Source organism: Callithrix jacchus, chromosome 3 (genome assembly GCF_049354715.1).
Source record: "Callithrix jacchus isolate 240 chromosome 3, calJac240_pri, whole genome shotgun sequence".
Classification (NCBI taxonomy): Eukaryota; Metazoa; Chordata; class Mammalia; order Primates; family Cebidae; genus Callithrix; species Callithrix jacchus.
In genome coordinates this window covers 95,608,603-95,636,227 of record NC_133504.1, presented here as the reverse complement: position 1 = coordinate 95,636,227, position 27,625 = coordinate 95,608,603, and the positions used below count along the sequence as shown (strand labels likewise).

General features: G+C 33.9%; 1 protein-coding gene and 1 pseudogene across 1 annotated transcript in view; both read left to right on the top strand.

Moving 5' to 3' along the window:
* BANK1 (B cell scaffold protein with ankyrin repeats 1) overlaps nucleotides 1-27,625 on the top strand; it is a 634,941-nt gene that overhangs the window by 257,975 nt on the left and 349,341 nt on the right. The gene's annotated exons all lie outside the window — the stretch shown is intronic.
* LOC118152524 (U6 spliceosomal RNA) lies at nucleotides 12,577-12,677 on the top strand (annotated as a pseudogene).

Here is a 27,625-nt window from a genome sequence, read left to right as displayed (position 1 = left end):
TGTGACAGGTTTGGTGATTAAAAGAGTGGCAGAGTTTTAAATTTATTACATTAGTGAGTTCATTATGAGTTGCTTCTTTGAAGTTTAGTAATACAGGGACAGTTGGCATGGATTAAATTGGATATTGTATAGTTACCATCCTTTTGACATATGTCTCCCTGGTGGGATAGCACCTGCTTGACTTTATTCAAGGGAATGTAAAGAAAATATGAAGGAATAGGCATAAAAACATAGTGAAAACTAAAAAGTAGATAAAACATGATTTTAGTCATGCTACTTGGCATTTGGAGAGCCGTCAAGCACCAAGGGGTGTGATCACTGTGACTAAGATGACAGAGTAGTGGATGTCAAATTACCCATAATACAAAAGATCTTCAAAACATAACTAAGGTCTTCCTGTAATAAGCCTCAATTTTACTATGCAGATATAAATGAATCTGAGTTAATTCTGAAGACAGCTGTTGGTGGATTTAATGATAAGAGCATGGGACTTTGCAGTTCTGCCCACCAAGGATAAAGTTCTGTTCCATGGTGAATTTCACATCTCTGACAATATGTTTACTATAAAATAAATGGTACCTAAATTACAGTAGAATTTTAGTGGGTGAAATAGTATAGTACGTATCACACTTCCTACAACAAACTGGGGGCCCATCAACTATTTGTTTAAACAATGTTATGAAAATAAGGAACTATTTATTACCATCCTTTTTCCAGAATAGAATTGTACTTTACAGTGATGCATAAAATATGAATAAAGAGCATATAGTAGAACTGAATGAGAGACATTTAAAAAACAAACAAGAAAATGGAGAAAAAGAGAAAGCAAGAAAAAGACTGTGATAAAAACTTTGGCATTTTGCAAATAACCTATATGTGTGCCTCAAATTTTCTGAAGTTTACATGCAAAAGGAGACCTTGATGATTATACTATACAATGTTATTTGCTCAGGGGCAGTACTGAATATCTGTTCTTGGTATAACAGCTGGCAAAAATTTCTCTTGAGGTTCTTCATAAAGAGAACATTGTTGGAAATCATAAACAGCATTCTTAAAGGAATCCTTAAAATAGATACAGAGGCAAGAATTTTATAGAATTGCTCTGAATAGTTTTCTTATTTCAAGGAGTACCTCAATAAACATACTTATGTACATGGAAAGACAAGGGCAATTCCAAGTCTTGCTTACCTGCTGATGGGTACTAAGAAAGGGGCAAAAGAAGCAATTGCAGTCTAGGTAACTGGCTTAACATAAGGACATATTTTACGGTATCTGAAGGAGTGAATGACTTGTTTCCTGCATATAATTTATCATGAATTTGTTTCTTTCACAGATAAGTTTTAAACAAATTTAAAAGCGTGGTGAGCTTAAAATTGTAATTTTTTGAAAATTCAAAATGAGGAGTTACTATTTGTTGCTTGTTCTTTTCATTTAACAGAAGTTTGAGATGTAAATATCTATATCCTTTTAAAGTTTGATTCCCTACTATAATCCACATACTGTGCTGGGGATATACAGGACAGTATTGTAATTTTGAACACTGTATTTATGTGTATATGCACATATGCTTATACATGTTGATCTATATCTATGCATCTACCACCTACAGATACCCCCAAACCCCTGCCTTTGTTGTCCCAGAAAGCTGAAGTTTTGTAGCCTTTGTGTACCGTAGGGCTGTTGTCCCATTTTTACTACTGTCATATGAATCACCCTTTAGCCCTTATTGGCTGGGAAATCAAGAGCAATCTTTTAGAAACCATACAAAATGGATTAAGAGGATCTAAAAGAGCATGGAAGAGGCTCCTTTGTAACAGCAACATGAGATTTGTACATCAATATTGACTTCTCAAAGAAACTATATTTTCTCACTTGATAGGCTCCCCACTTGATGGGCTTTACACTGGTAATATGTATATGCAGATAGTCAAACATAGTAGATATAAGACATTTAGGTAATTTAAGTTTTATCCTTGTTATAATTGCATATTTTTCTTATTTAACTTTGAACTTTGTTACTTATTTTGCTAAAGATTAAAGAATGAAATTAACAAACTTAGGGAATAGAAGTTGCTAAAGGAGATACATATCACATGTAATATTATAATATATAATTATAATGAAATTGATAATAATGGCTAGCCTGTGTCACACACTGTAGTTTTCAAATTTTCATTTAATTCTCCCTAAATATACATATTTGTATCATTTGTCTAAAAATGTCTTTATATTGTTCTCATTCTCAAGGACAGTTAGTTACTCAGTATACAATTCTAGGTGAAAGTAATTATGAGTTAGTTTCACTGAATGTAAAAATCTGTATCTCTTATAGCCAATGTGTCCTATTGTCCATACAAAAGATGCATACATGAGACGAGAATACAAGATTAGAAATGAAATGAAACAAGAAGACAAGATTAGAGAAGAAAAAGTAAAAAGGAATGAGCAAAGTCTCCAAGAAATATAGGACTATGTGAAAAGACCTAATTTATGTTTAATAGGTGTACCTGAATATCATGAAGAGAATGAATCCAAGCAGGAAAATATTCTTCAGGATATTATTCAGGAAAACTTCCTAACCTAGTAACACAGGACAATACTCAACTTCACAGAGTTGAGTATTACAGAGTAATACAGAGAACACCACAAAGATATTCCTCAAATACAGCAACCCCAAGACACATAATTGTTAAATTCACCAGGATTGAAATAAAAGAGAAAATTCTAAGGGCAGCTAGAGAGAAAGGTCAGGTTACTCATAAAGGAAAGCCTATCAGACTTACAGCAGATCTCTCAGCTGAAACCCTACAAACTAGAAGAGAGTGGGGGTCAATATTCAATATCCTCGAAGAAAAGAATTTTCAACCCAGAATCTCATATCCAGCCAAACTATGCTCTATAAATGAAGGAAAAATAATTGTTTTTGTGAACAAGCAAGTACTCAGAGATTTCATCACCACAGGCCTGCTTTACAAGAGCTTCTGAAAGAAGCACTACACATAGAAAGGACCAACCAGTATCAGTCATCCCAAAAACTTACCAAAAGGTAAAGAGTATCTCCATAATGAAGAATCTATATCAACTAATGGGCAAAATAGCCAGCAAGCATTAAATGACAATATTAAACTCACAAATATTAATATTAATCCTAAATTTAAATGGATTAAACACCCCAAAGACACAAACACGCAAACTGAATAAAAAGTCAAAACACATCAACACTCTGTAGCCAGATCCATCTCATAAGCAAGGACACACAAAGACTCAAAACAAAAGGCTGGAGGAAGACTCACCAATCAAATAGAGAGAAAAAAAACAAAACAGGAGTTGTAACTTTTGTCTCTGACAAAATAGACTTTAATAGTAACAAAGACTGAAAGAAACAAAGAAGGACATTACAATGATAAAAGGATCAATGCAACAATAGGAATCAATGATCATAAATATATATGTACCCAATATAGGAGCACCCAGATACATAAGACAAGTTTTCAATGACTTATAAAGAGACCTGGACTCCCACACAATAATAGTGGGAGACTTTGACACCACATTATTAATATTCGATGGATCAACGAGATAGAAAATTAACAGGGACATTTATGATTTGAACTCAGACCTGGAGCAAGTAAACTCAGTGAATATTTATAGAATTCTTCACCCCAGGTCCACAGAACATACATTTTTTTTTAGTATCACTTTACACCTATTTTGAAAGTGACCCCATAAATGGAAGCAAATCACTCTTCAGCACTTGCATAGCGTTTCACAGATTTAAATGAAATATTGGTTGGCTGTTTGTTAGTTATTTTCTTTCCTTATTCCTTCCGGTCTCCGCTGTTAAGCACAATTATTGGCATAAAAGAGGGTTTTAATACCTACTTTTGCATTGCATTCCAGCCTGGGCAATAGAGCAAGACTCCTGTTCTCTCTCCCCCTTTTCTCTTTCTCCTTCTTTTTTTTTTTCGTTAAAAAAAACAAGATGCATACATAAGGCTTTATAAATTCAGCATATGGCCTCTTTAATTTAGTATAATCTTGTGAGACTCATCTATCTTATTGCATGTATCAATAATTTTTGATGAACAATGTTTTATAATAAGAATATATTACAATTTTTTTCGTTCTTATGACAATAGATGTTTGAATTATTTCTAGTTTCTAGCTTTTATGAAAACAATTTCTGTGAATTCCCAATCTGCCAATCCACTATGAGACCACATCCACGGCTAGAGAAACAGCTCAGTAGACCTGCACTCACAAGTTCCAAATAGCTATGCGTCCATGCCCCCAGCCAGAGGAAGAGCCTAGAGGTCTCACTCTGTAAGCCAGTTCCCAAAGACTCACCATGTGTATATTTGTATCAGTGGCCTGAGAATCAGCATGGCAAGCCCATCCCTAGCAAAGATGTACCACCATTGCCCAAAACTCCCACAGCCTAGGCCTCTGAGGCACTCATAAATAGAGCTAGTATAAGTTACAGCTGAAGAAACTACACAGAGAGCACATTACTATTTGGATCTAGAAACATAGCCAATTCATCCTACCTAACTAGATCATAGCACACCTCTACAGGAATAAGTCTTTCTCTATGAAAGCTACTCTTAAAATTGGAAGAGATGACTTTTTCACCAGACACCCAGATATCCATTAAGGGACACAAGAAACATGAAAAGGCAAGAAAATGATATACCTCCACAAGAACACAATAATTCTTTAGTAACAGAATAGGTAACACCCCCAAAGGAAATTTACAAAATGACAAAAAGGAATTCAAAATAATGATATTAAAGAAACTCAGTAATCTACAGTAAAATAGATACAGAAATTCAAGAAAATTAGGAAAACAATTCATGATCTGAATGACATGTCATTAAAAAAACTTCAAAAATCATGGAGCTGAATAATTCAATAAATGAAACAAAAAATAAAGTCAAGAGCCTCAACAATAACTAAATCAAGTGGAAAAAAAGAATTTCTGAACTTGAGAGGTCTTTTGAAATAATGCAGGCAAACCAAAAAAGATTTTAAAAAAATAGAAAAAATATTTTAGAAAACATGAAGAAAGCCTACAGGGATTGTGGGGCACCATTAGATGAACAAATGTTTGCATTATTATGAAAGTTCCAGAAGAATAGCAGGAAAAGAAAATGTATAAAATCTTGATAAAATAATAGCCAAAAACTCCTTATGTCTTAAAAGAGATATCGATTCCCAGATCCTGAAACCCAAAATAGAATCAACCCAAAAATGTTCCCTCTGAGGAACATTATAGTCAAATTGTCAAAAGTCAAAGACAAAGAGAAATGTCTACAATAGAAAGAGAAAAGTCCAGTCATATATAGGGGAATTCCCTTTAAACTTAGAGCAGATTTTACAGCAGAAAATTTACAGCCCAGTAATTGGGATAGTATATTCAAAATGATAAAAGGGAAAAAACCCTGCTAGCCAACTATTATCAGCCAAGTTATCTTTCAAAAATGAAGGAGAAATAAAATCTTTCTCAGATCAGCAAAAATTGAAGATATTCATTACCGCTAGATTTACCTGGCAATAATTTGCTTAAGGGAGTCTTACTTATTGAACAAGAAGGACTGTAACTACCATCATGAAAATGCACAAAAAATATAAAATTCAATGGTAGAACTGATACACAAATGAAAAAGAGAAAGGTGTTATGCATTGTCACTACAGAAAAGCACCAAACCACAAAGATAATAAAAGAGGAAGAAGGAAGTGAAAGATATACAAAACAACCAAATATGATAAAATTAAGTCCTCACCTATCAAAAATAACCTTGAATATGGCTAGACATTGTGGATATGAGCCACATTCAAGGTTATATTTGATAGGTGAGTACTTACTCCTATCAAACACTTTGGAAGGCTCAGGTGTTAGGATTGCTGACCCAAGTAGTTGGAGACCAGCCTGTGCAGCATGATGAGTTCTCATCAAAAAATAAAAAATTTAGCCAAATGTGGTGATGCATGTTTATAGTCCCAGTTTCTCAGGAGGCCGAGTTGGGAGAATTGCTTGAGCTGATGAGATCATCAAGGCCGCAGAGAGCCATGATTGTACCACTGCACTCCAGCCTGGGCAGTGAGGTGACATGCTGTCTCACACAAACAACAAAGCCTAAAACTTGATTATGAATAGATTAAATTCCTAAGTGAAAAATATCACCTAGATAAAAAGAAAAAAACAGGACCCAACTATATACTGTCTGTAAGAAACTCACTTCACCTGAAAAGATACAAGCAGTCTGAAAGTGAAGGAATAGAAAAGATATTCCACACAAACAGAAACCAAAAACAAGCAGAAGTAGCTATACTTAGATAAAGTGAACTTTAAGTCAAAACTGTAAAAAGAGACAAATGATCTCATTATATAATGATAAAAGTAGCAAGAGGATATAATAATGGTAAATATATATGTACTCAGCACTGGAGCACCAGATAAATAAAGCAAATATCATTAGATCAAAGGGAGAGAGAGATTTCTATACAATTTTGGATGGGAACTTCAACATCCTGCTTTAAGCTTTGGACAGATAATCTAGATAGAAACTCAATAAAATACATCAGTTTATACAGCACCATAGAATAAGCCCTCAGATGGAAAGATATTCTATGTTCATAAATTGGAAGGAATAATACTGTTAAAATGTACATACTATCCAAGAGATTTACAGATTAAAGGCAACCCCTAATAATTTACCAGTAACATTTTTTCACAGAATTAGAAAAAACAGTCTTAAAATTTGCATAAAACCACAAAAGGTCTAAATAGTCAAAGCCATTCTGACCAAAAGAGTAGAGCTGGAGGCATCATTTTTCTAACATTAAAATATACCTCAAAGCTGTAGTAACCAGAACAGCATGGTGTTAGCATAAAATGAGACACAAAGACCAATGTAATAGAATAGATAACACAGAAATAAATCCACATATTACAGCCAACTAATTTTTGACAAAGGTACTAAGAACATTCATTGATAAAGGATAATTTCTTTAATAAAACTGATGCTGGGAAAACTGGATTTTCATATGCAGAAGAATGAAACTAGAGCCCCATCTCTCACCATATACAAAAATCAACTCAAAATGGATACAGACTTAAAGGTAATATGAGGAACTATGAAATGACTAGAAAAAAAAGTAGAGGAAATACTTCAGGGTATTGGTCTGGGTAAAGATTTTATAGACAAGACCTCAAAAACACAGGAAACTTAAAAATAGACAAATGGGACCTTATAAAACCACAATACTACTGCATAGCAAATAGAATGATCAACAAAGTGAAGAGGCAACCTTCAGAATGGGAGAAAATATTGTAACCTGTTCATCTGACAATAAATTAATATCCAGAATATATGAAGTACTCAGACAACTCAGCAGCAACAAACAAACAATCCAATTAAAAAATGGGAAAATTATCTTAGTCCATTTTGTGTTGTAATAACAGAATACTTGAGACTAGGTAATTTATAAAGAAAAGAGGTTTATATAACTCATGTTTGTACTGGCTGGGAAATTCAAAGGCATGCCCTCTGATGCTAGAGAGGGCTTTCATGCTGTGTCATAATATGGTAGAGAAGGTCAAAGGGGAAGCAGACTATTGTGAAGAAACAAAACCTAAGGAGCATCTCGACTTTATTACAACCAACTCTCCCAGAAACATTCCCAAGAGAAATCATTGAGAGAGAGAGAGAGAGAGAGAGAGAGAGAGAGAGAGAGAGAGAGAATTCATTAACTACAACAAGAACATCACAAGCCATTCATGAGGTATCCACTCCTATGACTCAAACACCTCCCATTAGGCTCCATGTCCCAACACTGTCACATTAGAAATCAAATTCCAATCTGAGTTTTGTTGATGACAAATGTTAACCATAGCATGACTGAATAGATATTTCTTAAAAGAAGATACGCAAATAGCCAACAAGCATATTAAAAAATATTCCACATCAGTAGTTGTCAGAGAAATGCAAACAAACCACAATGAGATCTCTCACCCCAGTTAGAATGACTATTATCAAAAAGACAAAAAAATGACAAATGCTGTCAAGGAGGCAGAGAAAGAGGAACTCATACCCCATTGGTGAGAATGCAAATTAGTGTAGCCATTATAGAAAACAGTACGGAGGTTCCTCAAAAAACTAAAATTAGAACTGTCGCGTGATCCAGGAACCCTAATATTTGATATCCCTCTTAGAAAATCAGTGTGTTAAAGAGATACCTGTGGTTCCATGTTTATTACAGGACTATTTACAATAGCCAAGCTAAGGGATCAACCTAGGTGTCCATCAACAAATGAATGGAAAAATAAAATGCAGTGTATATATATATATATATGTATGTATATATATAGTATTCCATTGTGTGTATATATACACACAATGGAATACTGATTAGCCACAAATAGAATGAAATCCAGTTATTTGTAGCAACATCAATGAGCCTGGAGGATATTATATTAAGTGAAATAATTCTGGCACTAAAAAATAAATACTGCATGTTCTCACTCATATGTGGAAGTTAAAAAAGTTGATTTCATATAAGCAGAGAAACAAGTTATTACTAGAGGCTTAGAAGGGTAGGATTAAAAGAGATAGAAAGAGAGATTGGTTAATAGAAATATAATTATAGCTAAATAGAAGGAGTAAGTTCTAGTGTTCTATAGCACTGTAGAGTAATGATAGATAACAATTTATTCTATATTTTCAAATAGCTAGAAGCCAATATTTGAATGCTCCCAACACAAAGAGGTGATAAATGTTTGAGGTGAGGGATTTTCTAATTACCCTCATTTGATTATTATACATTGTACACATGTATCAAAATATCACATTGTACCCTATAATTATGTATAATTATGTGTTAATTAAAAACAGTATTTTTAAAAAAAGAATAGTAGTTCCCACCTCAGAAAATTGTGTGAAAATAAAGTGACTAAATATTTGGAAACTGCCTGATCTATGCATAGATAGCACATCATATTATATAATTAATATCCATTTATTTTTATGGAGAAATTTTAAATGAATTGTGACTACTGTGAAAATATTAGATTCTATATGACAATTGATAACTAAAGATTTTTTGTAATCGATTATGCTTTGAGTCCAGTCAGGCGAATCCATGCCTAAAAAACTAATCAGAAGCTAACATGTATTACCATTCAGTAGATCCTAATATTTAAAATGGTACTGAATCAGTTTGGGGAGGAAAAGTCTTTTCTTGGTTGCTTATTCAAAAAAATGTTAATATCAGTTGCATAGCATGAGGGACGCTTATAAAAGGCTGATGGGACTTGACAAAAATGATGCCTGATTGCTTTGGTCTCTAGAGGCTAGAGTGCTAAGCCTACCAGATATCAATGGCCACAGACTACCTTCACTCACTAGATTCGTGTTTCATGTCACTATGACCCCAAATCCGCTTTTATTGCCTAATTATTTGGTTGCTAGCATATAACCCCATGATACAAGAATAGCAAAGTTTTTGTTTTTTCTCGTTTGAGACATAGATAAGTTCACAGTTAAAATCTATGAAGTCTGAAGCAATTACTACTGACTTTTGTTTCAAATGGAATCATACTGAAGTTTTTGTGTTTTCGCTTTAAATGAGTCAAGAAATCTTTTCAAACAAGGACCTAGGAAAGTGAGAGTGGTGTTTTCAGTGACATTTAGGGCTCACATGAGATGTTACATGTCTCTGAACTGCTGAGGAAACAGGTAGCAACTTTGTTTGAAAGCCAGATTTTATAGACACTGGGAATATGGGAGTTAATATCAAACCCTGGTTTCTTATAAGCATATATAATGTCAAATTCCTTCAAACAGTCTGAACTTGAGATGCTTAACTCTGGAACCAAAATTGATCACATATGAATAGAAGAATCTTAATCTTTGTGGCAAATACTCCAGTAGATTTTAAAATGTGCACGTATGGATGGATATCTTGTCATTTTTCATCTCCTGTATCGTACAGCATGTCAACTTTTATTCTTTCAAACCCCATCTTTGCTCACAAAATCCCAATTTTGTTCTTGTATTGGAAAACTCTGTTCTGCAAGGGGAGGCTGGGATGTGGATCAGTCCTTAGGATGTGGATCTACCTTAGTCTAACAATCAAAACAATCCCACAGTAATCCTTTTCTCCTTTCTGGTGACTGGTTCAGGTGTAGCATACTTTCTTGGGTTTTTTGCTTTTTGAAGTCAATTGCATTCTAAATAACACAAAAATAACAAAGTAACTCTGTGTCTTATACTATATGTAGGGAAAATGAAAGGCAAGTCCTGTCCGAATCAGATATGTGACAGGTTTTGAAAATTTGCTTAAGCTATTTACTTAGGAACTTACTGCATATAGCATACTGATACAGTCATAAGTGAAAAGCATTTTAATAAATATTAAAGCATTTAATGTAGGAAATAAAATTTAGGACAAAAAAGGAAGATTTTATTGCTTATTACATTTTTAAGGAAGATTTTCTTTGAAACTTAATGGCAGCAAAATATTGAGGATTGTCTTTTAAAATTCAGTCTTGAAATATTTGGGTACAACTAGATACATTTAATGTTGTAATTAGGACTTTTATCTCTCTCCAAGAACATTGAAGTGCTCATGGGCTTTTTTTGGTCATGATCGGTTTTAGGGATTTCCCAAAGTCTTTCTTGAGGTTAAGGGCTGCACCAGATAATCAGAGTTGCATATTCCATCAGGCAAAATCAGTCAGGCAGATTTCACATAAAAGCTTCAACTTTAAGTGAAAAATTTTAAACTGAAGGTTAATGATAAAATGAAACTCCTTCCTTCACACCACTCCTTGCCATTTCTACCACTGTAAAAAAATGCTAATTATGTAGACTTGGTGAATGGATTTGTAGAGATTATAGGAACCTGTATATAGTATTTTCTGCTTATGTATGACAACAGCAGTCTGATTATATATGACAATAGCAGCAGTAATGGTGAATGGATTTATAGAGATTATAGGAACCTGCATATAACATTTTCTGCTTATGTATGACAATAGCAGTCTATACCATACAAAACCAAGTTAATGATACTCAGCCCAACTTTCAAAGTTTTCCACAATTTAAACTGTATTCTTCTATCCACTACACACACACAGAGAGAGAGAGAGAGAGAGAGAGAGAGAGAGAGAGAGAGAGAGAGGTGTGTGTGTGTGTATCCTTTGCTACAGCCCATAACTCCACGGTCACTTCATCATCTCACTGAACTTCAAACTCACCTTCCCAACATGCTCCTGAACCTGTTGTCCTGTAATCCCCATTAGCACACATTGAAGTTCTATCTTAATGAAAGTTCAGCCTTTAATTAAACTCTGTTTTCAGGAAATACTGTTTATAACTAATTTTCTTCGTGCAAAATTACATACACAGTTTGGGGGCAGCAGCAGAGAGAAGTAGTGTTGAGATTTGCCATCATTGGGCAACCAAAGGAGATTCAAAATAAAGCAATTTAAAATGTATGAACAGTTAATCATTAAGAGTTTTCTATTTTAGTTTACTATTGTTTTCTTAACTTGGCTTATCAGAGGATGGGATCATTGTTTTTCTTTCTAAATAAAATGAAGAATTTAATAAAGAAGAAATTCCAGGTTGCTCAATAAATTATTGATCACAAATAATATGGATATATGAGCAGATGCTATATGCCAGGAATATGTTACAATTTATAAAACAATCTATTTTCCATTTGAAAGCAGGTTAGCCTTGCTTACTTGATTTACTTCTTTCATGATTTTTAATATTTAAATACAGGAGAATAAAACGACATGTTGAACGCATTATATCATAAGCCCTTCCCGATAGTGTATACTGCATTTATACTACTTGTTTCTTCAGAGTCCAGAGGTCAAAAAAAGAAAAAGAAAAGCTTTCCGTATATCAGACTAACAGTAATAATTAATAGTTTTTTATCAGTAAAGTCGTAGGCATCCATTGTAAACCTCCTATTTTCATTTAGAAATACAATATGTAACATGTAATTATTCTCAAGTGAGTTTACCATTGAATTTCAGAAACTTAAAGTCCAATATTTTATCTTAAAGTAGCTTGTAGGAACAAATTTAAGAGTTATCCATAGTTAAAACTTGATAATACCAAATCCTTTGAGTGCCACTTTAATCCCAGATCAAACAAGGCCTGCTGGTCCAAGAACTAAAATTGATTTTGTTACATGTATCAGAGGCAGCTCATGATTCTTTCCATCCTTTGCTGAAAGCAGATAGTATAGGTAGAAGATAATTATTCCTTTAATGCTAACTTTGTAATGCCTAGATGGAATCAGTGCTTCAAACAATTTCTGTGTTTCTTATTTACATTTGTAAATGCTCTTTGCCCCTAAAGTCACCCCATATGTAAGAAATAAAATCCTTTATGAACAAGCAAGTACTCAGAGATTTCATCACTACCAGGCCTGCTTTACAAGAGCTACTGAAAGAATTACTTTTAATTTAATAAGTGTCCACAGGTCTACAGGAAAATATTTCATAGCAGTGTTAGTTATCTGTTACCTTATTCCAAGAAGTTTTATTGTAACTTGGTATTATTAAGAGTGCAATGAAAATTGTAACAATACAGAAAAGATTAGCATGGCCCCTGTACAAGAAGGACATGCAAATTTGTGAAGTGCTCCATATTTGTTAAGTAAAGTATAAAATAATTAAAAAAAAAACCAGAGTGCATTGCAGCTGTGTAACTGGGGAATGGATGAAGTGACACAATCTAGGCTGCAGACAGCAAAGATAATAGAGGGGGTATGCTAGTTGGTAGCAGAGCTACAAACTGGACTGGGACAGTGCACATCAATTCCTCTTCCTTTTTCTGAAGTTGTGAAGAGTGACAACAGGGCTGTCAAAGTCAAGGCATTGTTCACAGGGTAGAGGGAGGAGCATGTTTGTAGCTTGTCAGTAAAACTGAGCTGTTAGTTGAGGAGCTGTCTCAAACATTATCAGCTGCCTTGGAAAATGAAAGCTTAACTCCCACCTGTCTTTCAGGAAGTGATTTCTTCACATTCTAAATGTCAGTAAGGTGTGATGTCAGTAATGAGGGCTTGGCTCTTTCTTTACTCTGAATGGCTATGAGACAGCTGTGAAGAGATAGATACAAATGAGAGAGCTCTGTGCAAAATTGTGTATTACAAGTGTATTTTCACTACAGTTTTCTCACATTCTTAATGCTGTGTGTTCCAGTGTTCTTCCTTGCAAAGCCCCATTCAAGCTTACTTCTCAACCATCAGGTGACCTCTACCATTTCTAAATTCCCAGAGCCCCTGTGTCTTCCACATACACTAATCTGTCAAGAGAATTATTAATAAGTATTTTCATTCATGTTTCTATTACTGCTGGAGGGAATTTAAATACTCTTTAGCTCCACAGTCTCATTTTACAGGTATGGTGAATTGGTATGCATATGACTTCGGGGTTATCTCAGAGGGGAACAGAATGGTTATTATTATTAGTAGCAGCAATATCATAGGTATATGTAGTTAAACAATAACTTGTTGAAATTGAAAGAAGTCAAGAACAAGATTAGGTGTTATCAGGGAAGGTTGATGGAATGGCTAACCAGAGACCTCTCTCATGCCTGATATATTGTGTTTAATTAGTTAGTGGCAATACAAAGTCTTCTTAGTTTTGCAGAATCTCAGTGCTGCAAGGGTCAGAAAATAGACTAGATTCAGGGCTTCTGGGTTATACCCACAAAAATCACAGAAGACTCAAGTAGAAAGCTGAATGTCAGTGTATTAATTAATAAACAGAAGCATAACTGTAAAGTCTAGTGGAAAGAATCATTGGTCTGTTAGAGAGTATGAGGTAAGTGAAATTAGTCATCATATTATGGTTAATTCCAAATTTTAATAAAACATTATGTACCAGAACTTAATTGCTGTGCTTTATAAAAGTTGTCATCTAATCTACTCAACAACCCTGTAGAGTAGATGTCATTCTCACCACTTTATAAATAAGAATAGCTGAAGCAAAGAGAAGTCAAGAAACTTGACCATAGCCATATAACTAATAAGTGGCACAGTTAGCCTGTGAAGTGGCACAATTAGACTGTAATCTGCTTTTACCCAGTCTTCATGGTAATTTAGTAGATAGCTCAGTAAGCACAAAAGCAGAACCATTGTTTAGATCATTGATTCAACTCTTTAGTGATTTGTATAAGGCAGTGGTTTTCAAGCTGGAGAGAATTTGCTACCCAGGGAACATCTGACAATGTCTGAAGACAGGTTAGATGGTTACAACCAGAAGAGGGGACTGCTACTGACCTATAGGTACATGCTTGGGATGCTATTAAGTATTCTGCAATACGTAGGACAGCCCCCAAAAACAAAGAAATATCCAGTCTAAAATGTCAATAGTACTGAAGCTAACAAACCCTGGTACAAGCCAGCAAGAGCTGCATCCCCCTGCACAGTGGGGATTCGTTTCTCATTAGGGTTTGCTTGTTGAATTTTTGGGCTACAGTGCCCTGTTATTTGTATAGTGCTTGAATGCACACTCTAAATTTGTTTTCTGGCTTGTTTTTTATGTTTCAACATTGTTAACTCTCATTATTGTCAGTAATTCATCGTATTAGATATATATAAGCAATAGTGTCCACCCTCCATTGCCCTCCTAAAGTTATTTGCAGCTGAAATTCCAAAACTATTAAAATCAGCTACAGACACTGAAATCAGCTATATGTACTATGTGATTTAAGTCACAATTTTTTTCTCAGGATAGAAAAAAAAAACTAACTCTTTAACAACATTCAACCTAGGACATTTCATCCATATAGTCTATAACATGCTGGTATTTTCCCCTCCAGACTACAATTTCTTGATGGCTTGTATTGCGACCTACTCAGCTTTTCATCGTTGTTTGGTGCACAAATGTACTTTTCTGCTCTGGTAATCTAATATTGCTGCTATGCTTAATTTTGATTGCCTTTTTTAAAACATTATTTTTAAATTTTGGCAAAAAGTGATATGATAATTTTCACCAAAATTTATAAAATTTTGTTTAGTGAGTTAAAAGATTATGTCAAATTGCTCTCAAAAAGATTTCAACACTTATATTTCCCCTGAGAGTAACACTTTAGTATGCTAATACGCATTATTAATCTCTGAAAATTAGGCATATTTTAAATAGTTTTTTCAGGTTTATTTGACTATAGAATCATTTCACCACTGGATGCTTATTAATATTTTCAGTAAGACACATGCTCTCCAGGACACAGTTTGAAAACCATTGTTTTAATGAGAAATACAAAAAGTCCTGTAATAGTACTGTTACTATTAACACCTTGTAGATTATTGTTCCATCCTGAATAGACTAGACAAATTTCAAACCATTTATAAGCTAAGAAAAGTCATAACCTTCAGGACTTTAAGTACTTTATTTCATTCTACTCATTTAAAAAATTTTTAATTGATACATAATTGTACATATTTATGGGGTACAACGTGATGCTTTGATATTTGTAAACATTATGTAATGATGAAATCAGGGAATTTAGCATATTGATCACTTCAAACATTTACCATTTATTTGTGATAAGTACATACACAATCTTCTAGCTATTTCGAGAAAGACAGTATCTTATTGTTGACTATGGTAACTTTTCTATGCAATAGAAGGCCAGCATCTATTTTTCTTTTCTAATTGTACCTTTGTACTCCTTGACTATACTCCCCAAGCTCCCTTCCACCCACCCTCCTCAGTCTCTGGTAGCTACTGTTCTATTTACTATTTCTATGACAACAACATTTTAGGATTTCTCATATGAATGAGAACATGTATTTGTCTTTTTTGTGTCTGGCCCATTTTGCTTAACATAATGTCCTCTAGGTTCATTCATGTTGTTCCAAATGACAAGATTTCATTCTAATAATCATGTAAATTAAAATCAAAACCACAATGAGATACCACCTTACTCCAGACAGAATTACCTTTTTTGTTTTGTTTTTTGAGATGGAGTCTCGCCCTGTTATCCAGGCTGGAGTGCAATGATGCAATCTCGGCTAGCTGCAACCTCCATCTCCTGGGTTCAAGTGATTCTCCTGCCTGGGCATTCCAAGTAGCTGGGATTACAGACGCACACCACCATGCCAAGCTAATTTTTTCTATTTTTAGTAGAGATGGGGTTTCACCATGTTGGCCAGGCTGGTCTCGAACTTCTGACCTTGTGATCTGCCTACCTCAGCCTCCCAAAGTGTTGGGATTACAGGTATGACCCACTGTGCCCAGCCTAAAATAGCTTTTATTAAAAAAAGGAAAAGAAGGTTGGTGCAAAAATAACTGCAGTATTTTGCCATTAAATGTAATGCAATATTTAAGAAATGTTAAATAATAACAAATGTCAGCAAGAATGTGAAGACAAGGGAACCTTTACACACCGTTGTTAGGATGTAAACTATTACAGTCATGGCAAACAGCATGGAGGTCCCTCAAAAAATTAAAAATAGAACTATATGATCTAGCAATCCTACTACTGGGTATATATTAAGGAAATGAAATTAGTATGTTGAAGAAATATTTGCACTCCTATGTTTATTGCAGCACTATTTACAATAACCAAGATAAATAAATCTAAGAGTTCCACAATGGGTAAAATTGATTTTTTTAAATGTGGTGTGTGTATATATATATGTGTGTGTGTGTGTGTACACACACAATGGAATATTATTCAGCCTTAGAAATAATTTACTAGTTTATTTTAAAATGACTTTAAAACACACAACTTCTGAAAGTTTTATCAAACACAAAGGTGACTGGTGAATTGAGTATTTTGTCAATATCAGTTTTCAAATTTGAGTTAATTTCTATATCAAGTGCTAAGTTTTACAAAATATATTTTTACAAAAATATATTTAAAAAAAAGTTTTACAAAAACATAAGTTTTATAAAAATACATTTAATGGGCTAAACGATAAAGATTATAGTTTCTCTTTCCATTTAAGGACTAAAAATATGCTTTAAAAAGTACTTTGGCAGGCCAAGGCAGGCAGATCACCTGAGGTCTGGAGTTGGAGACCAGCCTGGCTAACATGGTGAAACCTCATCTCTGCTAAAAATACAAAAATTAGCTGGGCATGGTGGCAGGTGCCTGTAATCCTAGCTACTTGGGAGGCTGAGGCAGGAGAATCTCTTGAACCCAGGAGGTGGAGGTTGCAGTGAGCCAAGATTGTACTCCAGCCTGGGCAACCATAAAACTTCGTCTCAAAAAAAAAAAAAAATTCATTGGAGAAAACAACAATTTCCGAATTATTTGATAAGGTAAGGGGAAGAAGTAGGTCCAAAAGAATCTATATTCTCCAGATTCATCTACATTGTTAAAATTGACAGCATTTTCCTCTTTAAGGGTTGCATAATATTTGGTTGCATATATATATGACATTTTCTTCATTCATTCAACTGTTGATAGACACTTAAATTGATTCCATATCTTGGCCATAATAAGCCAGAAGCATAAAGACATTACTGCATAGTCTCCCTTATATGTGGAATCTAAACACATCAGATGTGTAGAAACAGAGTAAAATGATGGTTATAAGAGGCTGGGAGTTGGGGGAATTGAAAACACAAAATTCACAGGGGAATAAATTCAATAGATCTATTGTAAATCATGGTTAAAACAATATATTGTATACTTGAAAATTGCTAAGAGAGTAGATTTTATGTGTTTTTGCCACACACAAAAAAATGACAAGCAGGTGAGGTAATGTATATCTTAAATAGCTTGATTTAGCCATCCTACAATGTATACACATATAAAAACATCACACTGTACACCACAATTATACAAAATTTTTATTTGTCAATTTTTTAAGTCTTTTATTAGGGAAGTTAAAACCAAAATCTTCCCTTAGAGCTACACTTTCAGCTATATGGTGAATTAGTTTAACTATAAGTCCCTCTCACTATAAACCATTACATTCTGAATAAGATATACTTCTTAGTACCTTGTTAAGGTTACAAAAAGAAAGGGAAATTCCAAAGCTTGCCCCAAAAATATTTCTGTGAGTAGAAACCAGAGCTTGATCTCAGACCCCACAGAAAAGGCAGGGGTGACCTTAGCTAAGCACTTGAGCAAAAGCAAGTTAAGGAACTCAGCCTCAGACTCAAATTGAGTCTGGATCTTCACAGAAAGAAAAGTGGTCCCAAAACAGCAGTGTCCTCTGACTATAAAAAAAGCAAATTCAAGTTCAAATCTTCTTGCAGAAGAGCATTTCCAATTTCAACTCTGGGGATTTCCATAGATTAAGAACAAATAACTGTCAGCTCTAAACAAAATAATAATAATACTAAAAAGCATAAGGAAGTAACATTTATCTCTTTTGGTTTTTCTTAATGGTTTTTGGAGCAGAAATGCTACTTAACATCAAAATATTTTTCCTCGTTCTCGTCTGTCCATAGCTAAAGTTAAGTTGCCAGCCATCCTCCTAGTAGTTAGTCATGGCCTTGTGATTATGTTCTAGCCTCTATAACATGAGCAGAAGCAATTTATACAATCTCTAGGCCTTCCATATGCCCTCCTCCATGTTCTTTTTTTCTCCAGCAGACAGTGATATCAATAACCAGATGACCTTAAAAGCCACCAAATGTAGATAACAAAGGCTCCATTTCCACCTTCCTGCCAAATGATCATGTGGGTGCAGAGCAGGGAGCCTTCGCAATACCTACTCAGCAGATGGATGTGACCACGGATATGGTTCATTCTTCCCTTGGGGTAGCTTCATTGCGTTTATTCTCCCCATACTCCCCCATAATCAGACCATAAGAATCCTTCCTGGACCTGATGCAGAGCAGTAATGGTTTCAAAGATACCTGAATATTTGGCTGAATGGGGTGGCTCTTCAGGACAGAGTGAATATGTTCTAAATGAACTAAGAAAAGCATAGATTCTGTTGGCTAGAGCTCTGGCAAAGCCTGCTAGCTGTCCACTGAAATCTTTCACTTACCTTCTTGAGCATGCAGTGAATTGACCCTTCCCAGCATCCCTGGCCATGTAGCCTTGTGACTAAGTTCCCACCCCATGGGATGGGATCAGAGGTCATGCATGCCACCTGCTGGCCTGACCTATAATAACCTCCGACATGAACTTGTCCTGCTCTTTCTCTCTTCGGGTTGACCTGGATAGAGAAAAATCCCAGGGTGAATTTGAAAACTACTTGTTTAAAATGGTAGAACCTCTATCATTAAGCAGAGCTGCCACAGACTGGGAACCTCTACCACTGATCTGGGGACTGTACATTTTTTTACATTCTTTTACCTAACAAAATATTTCTGTTGATTAAAGCTGTTTAGCTTTCCCTATTGAATACAAACTTCTTAACTACGCTTATTATGTGTTATGTTTTAGTGGAACTCAAGTTTCAAGATTGTTTGGCTTGTATTCTAGTTTAAAATATAAATGCCTTACATTTGTATATTACTCTTAGATTTCATAAATTCTATTTTATTTGTTGTATACCATAGCCCTCTGAGATAGGCATGAATTAACGTCTATATTTTAACATGTGTTCATTATGATAAATGTTTAAATAACTCAGAAATGTACATTAAAGCATATTGCCAATCAGAAAGCATGTTATCTAGTCAGATATGCAAATATTTGACCACACATTTTTAATAAAGTGAAGCCAAATGCGTGTAATTAAATGTATATGTACTTTTACTTAACAGTATTATTTTCAATATTAATATTCTATTCCACTATCTGAATGCTTAGTATCCTAAAAATGTAATCACAAACATTTGTATACATAGGTCTTTATTAACTTATCTACTTATTGTTTCTTTAGGCTATCACAAAATTTTAGGGTCAAATGGCATGTTTGCGATTGTGATGTACATTGCCAAATTGTTCTGTAAAAAGGCATGAGTCAAAAGTCCTAACAATGTTGCTGTATTTCGTTATTCCCTTTCTAATACTAGAAATTATTAATCATTTTAATAATTGTTAGACAATAATACTTATTTTGCACTTTGAATTTTAATATTAATAATTCTGCATGTTATTTCTTTTTATTATACTTCATGTTCTGAGATACATGTGCAGATTGTGCAGGATTGTTACATAGGTATACACATGCCGTGGTGGTTTGCTGCATCCATCCCCCCATCACCTACATTAGGTATTTCTCCTAATGTTATCCCTCTCCAATCCCCTCAGCCCCTGCTTTCCCTCCCCTAGCCCCCACCACCCCCCAACAGGCCCCAGTGTGTGATGTTTCCCTCCCTGTGTCCATGTGTTCTCCTTGTTCAACACCCACTTATGAGTGAGAACAGGCAGTGTTTGGTTTTCTGTTGTTGTGTCAGTTTGCTGAGAATGATGGTTTCTAGCTTCTTCCATGTCCCTGCTAAGGATGTGAACTCATCCTTTTTTTATGGCTGCATAGAATTCCATGGTATATATGTGCCACATTTTCTTTATTCAGTCTATCATTGATGGGCAGTTGGGTTGGTTCAAGGTCTTTGCTATTGTAAAAGGTGCTGCATTGAACATATGTATGCATGTTTCTTTATAATAGAATGATGTATAATCCTTTGGGCATATACCCAGTAATGAGATTGTTGGGTCAAATGGTATTTCTAATTCTAGATCCTTGAGGAATTGCCACACTGTTTTCTGCAATGGTTGAACTAATTTACACTTCCACCAACAGTGTAAATACACTCCTATTTCTCCTCATCTTCTCTAGCATCCGTTGTCTCCAGATTTTTTAATGATTGCCATTCTAACTGGCATGAGATGTTATCTCCATATGGTTTTGATTTGCATTTCTCTAATGACCAATGTTGATGAGCATTTTTTTATGTTTGTTGGCTGCATAAATTTCTTCTTTTAAAAAGTGTCTGTTCATATCCTTTGCCCACTTTTTGATGGGGTTGTTTTTTTCTTGTAAATTTGTTTAAGTTCTTTGTAGATTCTGGATATTAGCCCTTTATCAGATGGGTAGATTGCAAACATTTTCCCATTCTGCTGGTTACTCGTTCACTCTAATTATTGTTTCTTTTCTGTGCAGAAGCTCTTAAGTTTAATTAGATCCCATTTATCTATTTTGGCTTTTATTGCCATTGCTTTTGGTGTTTAGTCATGAAGTCCTTACCTATGCCTATGTCCTGAATGGTATTGCCTAATTTTTCTTCTAAGGTTTTTGTTGTGTTAGGTCTTATGTTTAAGTTTTTAATCCATGTGGAGTTAATTTTTGTTTAAGGTGTAAGGAAGGGGTTCAATTTCAGTTTTCTGCACATGACTAGCCAGTTTTCCCAATACTATTTATTAAATAGGGACTTTATTCCCCATTGCTTGTTTTTGTCAGGTTTGTCAAAGATCAAATGGTCGTAGATGTGTGGCATTACTTCCTAGGTCGCTGTTCTATGCCATTTGATCTATATCTCTGTTTTGGTACCAGTACCATGCTGTTTTGATTACTATAGCCTTGTAGTATAATTTGAAATCAGGTAGCATGATGCCTCCAGCTTTTTTTTTTTTTTTTGCTTAGAATTGTCTTGCCTATGCAGGCTATTTTTTGGTTCCATATGAAGTTTAAGGTGGTTTTTTTTTCCGGTTCTTTGAAGAAGGTCAGTGGTAGCTTGATAGGGATAGCACTGAATCTATAAATTACTGTGGGCAGTTTGGCCATTTTCATGATATTGATTCTTCCTACCAATGAGCATGGAATGTCTTTTCATTTGTTTGTGTTCTCTTTTATTTCCTTGAGCAGTGGTCTGTAGTTCTCCTTGAAGAGGTCCTTCACATTCCTTGTTAGATGTATTCCTAGGTATTTTATTCTTTTTGTAGCAATTGTGAATGGGAGTTTGCTCCTGATTTGGCTCTCTGTTTGTCTGTTATTGGTGTATAGGAATGCTTGTGATTTTTGTACATCGATTTTGTATACTGAGACTTTGTTGAAGTTGCTTATCTTAAGGAGATTTTGGGCTGAGATGGTGGGATCTTCTAAATCTACAATCATGTCATCTGCAAGCACAGACAATGACTTGGTGATTTATATTCACTTTTAAAATTAATTTCCTAATATTCCCAAATTTCATCAGCTTTTTTGATTTCTGTAAATTTATTTGTTTTTATGGTTAGTTTACTATAGTTCTGTATACTTTAGGAATAATAAAAATCTTTGCTTTTTGCATATCACAGATTTCATCTTTGACTTACGTAAAACAAAGTAAGGCTTAAAGAGGTTAATTGCCATGTCTAACATACATGCTACAAAATCATGACTCTATGCTAGGTATTCTGATATATGTTTTGTTTTTAGTTAACCTTCATCATTACCTTTCTTAAAATGAGGCAACTACAAATATGGTAAATAGATGCCAGAATCAATGCACTTCAGGTATGTGTTCTTTTGCTTAGTGCATTTATTCAAGTGGACTTTATTCTGCTCCACAGGAAACTAATCTTTCTTGCTTTTTCCTGAAGACCTGATATAATTCCTGGCACATAGTACGTACTTTACAAATATTTGTGAAAAGATAAATGAATACACTGTAACCTGTGGTGAGAGAAAAATAAGACACAGTTTAAAAATACTCTGATTTAAAATAACTCTCAATCTCGTGGAGGTGAGAAGATAGACAAAATAGTACAAAATAGAAATAGGCATATAATACACCTGATGTCTAAGTAAATGTTAGAAACAAAGCCTCCTGAATGTCCTTCCTCAGATATATTAGCCAGGAGCACATTACCTTACAATATGACTTATTTCTTCTTGCTTAAGTGAGAAGTCAAGAGGCGATGGAAATCATACTGACTTTTGAGTTGGCTCTACTTGGGATTATGATCCAGCTTTACAACATTACCATGTTCTATCTAATCCTGGATGAAGTAGTCTCTGTGAATCTATATTTTTTACCCGTAAATATCATTAAAATGTCTAAATTCTCAACAATTGGGGGCTCTGTCTGTGTACACAAAGTGCTAAGCTCTTACCAGGTACTCTAGAGGCATTGCTTCTTTTCAATGTTCCTCAGATAGGCTATCTTATAAGTCACACAATATTAAAGATTACTTGCCATTTCATGCCAAAGACCAGAGCCTTTTGCAGTCTATTAACAGTTTATTATCCAAATTTAATATTAATAATCAACAGAGCTTTGAACAATCAGCAGCGTACTTTTACCATAACACTGTATACCTGTCCTAAGCAGAACAATTTAGAGAAAGAAATTATGTACTGAGTTTAAATTCTTAAATATATACATTTTATCATATATATATGTAATATATATGACATAAAGTAAGTTTCCTAGAACATAGAAAACACCATATAAAAATATAAAATACTGACATGCTGTTTATTTAAGAGAAGTTATACATAAATTCTGAAGAGATGTCTTTTAATAAAGATTATGTGGTATTACATTGCCTGTTCTTAGACCATAATTTTATTTTCCAAGTGGCTGTTAGACACATATTATTGATTAGGGCATTCTATTCAGAATAAGTAACAATTGGCAATTTACTGAAGCTTGTGTGTGCGTTGAAATTGTATGCCCTTCCCTGCTGTTGAGAGTGTGACGAGGATAGCCCTTGGGAGTCAGTATTCATATTCCCTAATATGTAATTATTTTAACTCATGAGGAACTATTTTCCATCCCCTTTTGGTACTGGATAATGACTAATCTTTTCTAATTTTTGTCAATTTTCTAGCAGACTTTGGACTAATCTGATTTATATTATGTTCAGTTACTTGTAATTCATGTTGCTATACTGAAAACAGGAATTGTATCAGCTTTACTTTTAGAGAGTACATCAAGTGTTCCTGATACCACTAGTTTACTAATTTAGTCATAGAGGAAATAAAGATAATTTTTTAAAAAAAGGATGTAACTCATTATCTTAAACTGAGCTGGTCTTATCATATTTTCTATGTTCAATTTTTCTTAAGCTTCACAAGCCTTAATTTTCAAATTATTTGCTTATTTAATGAAGGAAAGTTGTTCTGGATTTCTTTCTCTACTGATACGATTAAAAGAGTTACAGTGGCATCTAGTACTTATGATATATTTCAAAAATTGTGTTTACAAATATGAAAACATATGCTGTCTTCATACTTTGAAATAATATTTCAAAGATATTTAAAATAATATTTCTTCAGGATATTTCATTTTTTTGGTTTAAATAAACTTCATTTGCAATAGCCTTAATACCTCAAATTTGTGATGAATATACTGATGTTTATAAAGTAAGAAAAGATTATGAAACTTCCTTCAAAAAAAAACTTAAAATTTCCTATGACCCTTTTATTTGAAGACAGTAAAATGAATTCCTTTAATGACAAAATTTTTTAAAAGCCTCAATTATTGAAGCAAATGACCAGCTTTCTTCTTTTTAGATAAAGAGAAAGTATCAGAAATACAAGTAGAATGAAACCTTTTTTCTTCCTCCATCACCAACAAATAGTACAAAAGTTAAAAACAAGTAATAAATTATAATGCAGTCAATCAGACCAGCACTAGGACCATGTGTCACATGTAAATCTTTTTCCTCTGTTACTAAAATAAAAGTCTTGTCCAGTTTTCTTGTGATGTAAGAAGTAGCTTTCCCTCCTTCTGTTGGTCTTTCCTAAATTTAACTTGAGTTAGATTTTTTTTTTTCTAAGCTAAAAGAGCTAAAGCAGGTAGAGATGGAAAAGCTCCAGATCTCAATTCATAGCAGTTGTCTTGTCCTGGGTACTACCCAGAGGAGGTGGAAAAATGGGACTTTTGAAAACTTTGCAATATAAAAACTATCAAAAAATTAAGCACAAAGAGAAATAGAACAAAAATTGAGAATGGAGTCTCAGTGACCTCTGGGACAGTATCAAGTGCTCTACCATGTATGAAATCTAAGTTTCAAGTATGAATAAAGAGTGGAGAAAGGGAGTCAGAAAAGTTTATTTGTAGAAACAATGAAGAGCTGAACATTTTCCAAATTTTATGGAAACTGTAAGCCCACAGATCCAAGAGGTACAATAAATATCAAGAACAAACAGAACAAATAGCATACCCAAATATAATGTAATCAAATTTATGACAAACTCTTTATCACTGTACCTTTTCGTGATAAAAAGATATTGAAAGCATCCAGAGGGAAAAGAGTACATTACAAAGAAAATAACAATCAACTTCATGTCATAAAACATACAAGCCAGAAGACATATCTATCATTCAAGCACTGAAAGATACTATTAGCCTGTAATTCCATTTCCTGCAGTTCTTACAAAGTCTAACATAGTCCAGCCATTTAACCAGCAATTGTACTCCTAGGTTGTTTCTTTGTTTTGTTTTCTTTTAGACAGAGTCTCACTCTGTGACCCAGGCTGGAATACAAAGGTGCAATCTCTTTTCACTGCAACCTCTACCTCCCAGATTCAAGTGACTCTCATGCCTCAGGCTCCCAAGTGACTAGGATTACAGGCATGTGCCACCACATCCAGCTAATTTTTATCTTTTTAGTAGAGACAGGTTTCCTCAGGTTGGTCAGGATGGTTTTGAACTCCTGACCTCAAGTGATCCACGCAAAGTTCTCCTAGGTTATTTTAGTGGAAAATTTATTTCCACATAAAAATCTTCCCTCCAATGTTTATAGCAGCTTTATTTATAGTTTTTCTAATCTGGTAGCCACTGAGCTGCTCTTCAATAAATGAACATATCCACAAACTGTGGTATATACACAGAATGGAGTATTATTTTGTGATAACAAACACAAATGCATTATCAATCCATGAAAGAATATGGAGGAACCTTAAATGCATATTGCTAAATGACATAAAATCAACCCGAAAAGACTACACACTACATCACTCCATCTGTGTATCTACTATTCTGGAAAAGGCACAACTATAAGGGCAGTAAACAGATATATGGTTGTCAGGGCAGTGGTCGTGGGCTTGGGATGAGTATTAAAGAATCCCAGGGAATGTTCAGGGTGGTAAAACGAATCTGCATGATACGATAGTGATAGATAAATAATGTGCATTTTGTCAAACCCCATAGAACTGTACAACAGTAAGACAAAACCTTAATATTAACTATTGTCTTTTCTTAGTGATAATATATCAATATTGGTTTATTAATTGTAATAAATGTACATCGCTAAGATGTAAGATGTTAACATTAGGGCAAACTGTATGTTTGGAGTAAGAGTATATATGGTAACTGAATAGTCTGCTTTTTTAAATTAAATAATCATTTAAAAACATAAATGAGTAAGGAAGTTTTAGATTCACTGTGCTAATATGAAGGTAAGGATTATGACTTCCTTTAGAATTTAGTAAAACTTTGTTATAAATCCACTTGATTGTTACTTCTTTTTGATTACAGATAGAACTTTGACAATCATTGATCTATTAAAGTTTCTCATTACAAATATAAATTTTTGGTAATCTACACTTCTTCTAAAAAACAAAACAATCCAAAAAAAAATTTTCTTTGAAAGCCCACCATGAAGAAAATGAGTCAAGTCACAGACAAAGAGAAAATATTTATAATACGCACATTTGGTATTAAATAACTTGTTCCCAGAATGTTTAAAAACATACAAACAACCCAGATTTTTAATAAATGGACAAAAATTTAGAAGAAAACACACAAGAGGCCAAAAAGCATGAAAAAGTGCTGATATCATTAGTCACAGAAATTAAAGTTAAAGCCAAAAGTGAGAGGCCACTGCATGTCCATTAGAACAGCTAAAATTAAACTTGACAATACCGAGTTTTGATAAAGATATTCAACAAGTATAATATTCATACATTTTCTATGGTAATATAAAATGACAGAGTCTCTAGACAGTTTAGCAGTTTCTCCTAAGTTACCATATGACTCCACAATTCTATTCCTGGATTCTTCCCCATAGAAATTACAGCATATGCCCATACAAAGGTTTACATGAATATTTGTAGCTACCTTATTCATCATAGTCAAGTGTTGGAAGTGACTCAAGTGTTCATCAACAAGTGAATAAACAATAACAGAATTTTAATCATCTGTAACAAGGAGAAATAATCAACATATACAATAGCATAGGTAAATCTCAAAAACTGAATGCTGAGCCAGACAGAAAAGAATACATACAGTGTAGTTCAATTTACATGAAACTTAAAGGAAAGCAAAATGATTTTTCAGAAATTTTCATTTCTGAGTCCAGAAGAAGGAATTGATTGGCAAGGGGCACATAAAATCTTTTAGGTTGGTTTTGGTAAGTGAATACTTTGTTAAAACTCATCAAACGTTGCACTTATTCTGAGTTAATTTAATTGCATGCTAATTATGCCACAATATATTTTATTTGATATAGGCAATCTAACAATAATATTAACATCTTAGATTGGTAATAAAAGGTTTAACAATAAGCAGCAATATCATAATATAAGAAAACAAACACTTTAATACATTGATGCCGATCATTGTGTGGGGACTATTTAGCAATATTTATCAAGTTAGCTCATCTTCATTTTATTCTAAAATAAAATTTTATGATACTGATAATGATTGTTAATCATAATATTGAAGTTTCAGATATACTTTGTATGAACTTTATACATAAAAGAATGAAATTTAAAGTTATAGCTTTAAAAGATATTTTAATCTAAT